Below are 4,234 nucleotides of genomic sequence, written 5' to 3'. Positions count from 1 at the left end.
CGCTCCCTGACCTGCAGGACATCTACAGCACGCGGTGCAGGACCAGAGCCAGGAAGATTGTGAAGGACCTCAACCATCCCAACAATGGACTCTTTTCTATGTTGCGGTTGGAGAAACGCTTCCGCTTCCTGAAAGCGAACACAGAGAGAATGAGGAGGAGCTTCTTCCCGCAGGCCATTCGGTGTTTAAACCAGGAAACACCCAGGATCTAAAAACTGGTCCACTCTCTCCATCATCACACTTCTTCTCTGTACATATCTCTCTATTCGCACCATGGCACTTTAAACTCTGGACTTGCACAGCACAGTGCACTTTATATTTATTTATTTTATACCACACCATACCGCACATGGACACTTACGGACCCTTACACCACATCATACTGCACACGGACACATTATGGAATACCCACCACTAAAATTGTCTATTTACTTTTTGTTACACATTGTTTACTGTTTCACTGTCTACTGCTATAAGAATTTTTTTGTATATACATTTTTCTCTTTGTTTCACATACATATATCTTTATATATCCTTTATTTCTTATATTCTTATAACCCAGCCATTATGGATGCACAAGCCAGTGCACTCTTAGTGCCGGTCCCAAGCCCGGGTAAATGGGGAGGATTGCAATAGGTAGGGCATCCAGCGTAAAAACATGTGCCAAATCAAATATGCGGATCACAAATGAGAATTTCATACCGGATCGGTCGAGGCCGGGTTAACAACGACCGCCACAGGTATCGTTAGTCGACAGGGTACCGGTGGAAATTGGGCTACTGTTGGCCGAAGGAGGAGAAGGAGAGGAGGAAGACGTCTACAGAGACGGCAGGGAAAGAAGAAGTGGAGGAGAGTAGAAGTTCGGGTTGGTACTTTAAATGTTGGTACTATGACGGGTAAAGGGGGAGAGGTAACTGATATGATGGAGAGAAGAAAGGTAGATATGCTGTGTTCAGGAGAACAAGTGGAAAGGGAGTAAGGCCAGGAACATTGGAGGTGGATTTAAACTGTTTTATCATGGTGTGGATGGAAAGAGAAATGGTGTAGGGGTGATTCTGAAGGAAGAGTACAGTAAGAGTGTAGTGGAGGTGAAGAGAGTTTCTGATAGGGTGATGATCGTAAAGGTAGAATTTGAAGGGATGATGATAAATGTCATCAGTGCCTATGCTCCACAAGTTGGCTGTGAGATGGAGGAGAAGGAAAACCTGAAGGAGATTGGAGACTGTAAGGTAGACAGCATCGGATGATGGTCTGTAGGATGGTTTTGGAGGCGAAGAAGAAGAGGAGAGTGAGGATTGAAAGACGAATAAGATGGTGGAAACTGAAGGAGGAAGAGTGTAGTGTAAGGTTCAGGGAAAAGGTCAGACAGGGGCTCGGTGGTGTTGAAGAGGTGTTGCATGATTGGGCAACTACTGCAGGAGTGATGAGGGAGGCAGCTAGAAAAGTACTTGGTGTGACATCTGGAAATAGAAAGCAAGACAAGGAGACGTGGTGGTGGAATGAGGACGTGCAGGAGAGCATAAGGAGAAAGAGGTTGGCAAAACAGATGTGGGATAGACAGAGTGATGAGAAAAGTAGGCAGGAGTACAAGGAGATGCGGCAGCAGGTAAAGCGGGATGTGGCGAAAGTCAAGGAAAAGGCATATGAGGAGCTGTATGAGAGGTTGGACACTAAGGAAGGAGAAAAGGATTTATACCGATTGGCCAGGCAGAGGGACCGAGCTGGAAAGGATGTACTGCAAGTTAGAGCAATAAAGGATGGAAAAGGAAATGTGTTTACTAGTGAGGAGAGTGTGTTGAGAAGATGGAGGGAGTATTTTGAGCAGCTGATGAATGAGGAAAATCAGAGAGAGAGAAGGTTGGACGATGTGGAGTTGGTGAAGCAGGATGTAGATAGGATTAGTAAGGAGGAAGTAAGAGCAGCGATTAAGAGGATGAAGAGTGGAAAGTCGGTTGGACCAGATGACATACCGGTAGAATCGTGGAGATGTTTAGGAGAAATGGCAGTGGAGTTTTTGACCAGGTTGTTTAACAGGATTTTGGAAGGTGAGAAGATGCCTGAGGAATGGAGAAGTGGTGTGCTGGTACCAATTTTTAAGCATAAAGGAGATGTGCAGTCTTGCAGTAACTACAGGGGAATTAAGTTGATCAGTCATACCATGAAGTTATGGGAAAGAGTAGTGGAAGCAAGGCTGAGAGAAGAGGTGACCATCTGTGAGCAACAGTATGGTTTCATGCCGAGGAAGAGCACCACAGATGCCTTATTTGCTTTGAGGATGTTGATGGAGAAGTATAGAGAAGGACAGAAGGAATTGCATTGTGTATTTGTGGATGTAAAGAAAGCGTACGACAGAGTGCCAAGAGAGGAGTTGTGGTATTGTATTAGGAAGTCAGGTGTGTCAGAGGTGAGGGTGGTGCAGGACGTGTATGAGGACAGTGTGACGGCAGTGAAGTGTGCAGTAGGTACGACAGACTGGTTCAGGGTAAAGGTTGGACTGCATCAAGGATCGGCCCTGAGCCCTTTCCTGTTTGCAGTGATGATGGACAGGTTGACGGACGAGGTCAGATAGGAGTCTCCCTGGACTATGATGTTTGCGGATGATATTGTGATTTGTGGTGAGAGTAGGCAGCAGGTTGAGAAGAGCCTGGAGGGGTGGAGATATGCATTGGAGAGAAGGGGAATAAAAGTCAGTAGGAGTAAGACAGAGTACATGTGTGTGAATGAGAGGGAGGGCAGTGGAGTGGTGCAGTTGCAGGGAGAAGAGCTGGAAAAGGTGGAGGAGTTCAGGTACCTGGGGTCAACAGTGCAAAGTAATGGAGAGTGTGTTAGAGAAGTGAAGAAAAGAATGCAGGCAGGGTGGAGTGGGTGGAGAAGAGTCACAGGAGTGATTTGTGATAGTAGGGTATCTGCAAGAATGAAAGGGAAGGTTCATAGGACTGTGGTGAGACCTGCGATGTTGTATGGATTAGAGACAGTGGCATTGAGTAAAAGACAGGAGACAGAGACGGAGATGTTAAGGTTTTCGTTGGGAAAGACGAGGATGGACAAGATTAAAAATAAGTTTATTAGAGAGACAGCGCATGTAGGATGTTTTGGTGACAAGGTGAGGGAGGCGAGATTGAGATGGTTTGGACATGTGCAAAGAAGGGACATAAATTATATTGGTAGAAGAATGCTGAGGATGGAGCCATCAGGTAGGAGGAAAAGAGGAAGGCCAAGGAGGAGGTTCATGGATGTGGTGAGGGAAGACATGCAGGTAGTTGGTGTGAAAGGGGGAAGATGTAGAGGACAGGGTGGTATGGAGACGGAATGATCCGCTGTGGCGACCCCTAATGGGAGCAGCCGAAAGAAGAAGAAGATATCTTATATTCTTATACTTTATTTTATATAATTTTTATACTTTATACTTTATTTACCTGCTTCTTTTCCTTTTCCCCATCCTATTCCCCTAATGCCGGACCGTCGTATAAAGCATTTAACTGCATCTCGTACCCTGTATGTATGTGTATGTGATGAATAAAATTTGATTTGATTTGATTTGTATGTGTAGTAGCGACTCGCTCACACGATGGAAAGAACACAGACCAGGAGAGCAGAATTAAAGGAATCACGTTGTGTTTATTTACAGTGCACAGGATTGGTGGGGGAGTGGGAGAAGTGAAGTCCAGAATGCGAGAATTTCTTAGTCCATTGATCGGCATTGTTGGTAGCTCGGAGGCGTGTCAGGGTAGCGTTGCTTCTGTTCCGAGTTGCTTGAAGCCATGGCCGGGCCGAGGAAAGCTGAGACTCCGTCCTGTCTGTACGGGTGGGTGCCTGGTGTCGAGGAAGCAGGATAGGCGCCAGCATGGTTGCTGCCGTCGCTGCCGTTGCTGCTTCCTGTAATAAAAGGGAGAGCGCGAATCCGTGATTTAGTCGGGAGCCAGACATTTTCCAACCTGCTTTCCCTCGTGGCTCCTTTTATACTCTTCAGTCGCCGCAAGGAGGGTGAACAGTTGCCGCTTTCCTCATTAGGTCTCAGCTGTGCCTTGTTGTGTTGCTCCGCCCCCCTAAAATGTGCCCCGCAGCTTTCCACAATACTGGTGCTGAAATGGCGCTGTCTATTCAGCACTCGCCTGGCTGTTGTGTTCGGAGCGCTTGCCCGTTGTGTGCTGGACATGAGGCCGACGTCACAGTGTGTACGTGTGTGTGTGTATGTGTGAATAAGTGTGTGTGTGTGATAGTTTTGTGTGTGTGT

The sequence above is a fragment of the Silurus meridionalis genome, chromosome 24, assembly GCF_014805685.1.
Source record: "Silurus meridionalis isolate SWU-2019-XX chromosome 24, ASM1480568v1, whole genome shotgun sequence".
In the NCBI taxonomy this organism is placed as follows: Eukaryota; Metazoa; Chordata; class Actinopteri; order Siluriformes; family Siluridae; genus Silurus; species Silurus meridionalis.
The sequence above is the reverse complement of the archived record's forward strand: the minus strand, read 5'-3'. Positions refer to the sequence as shown.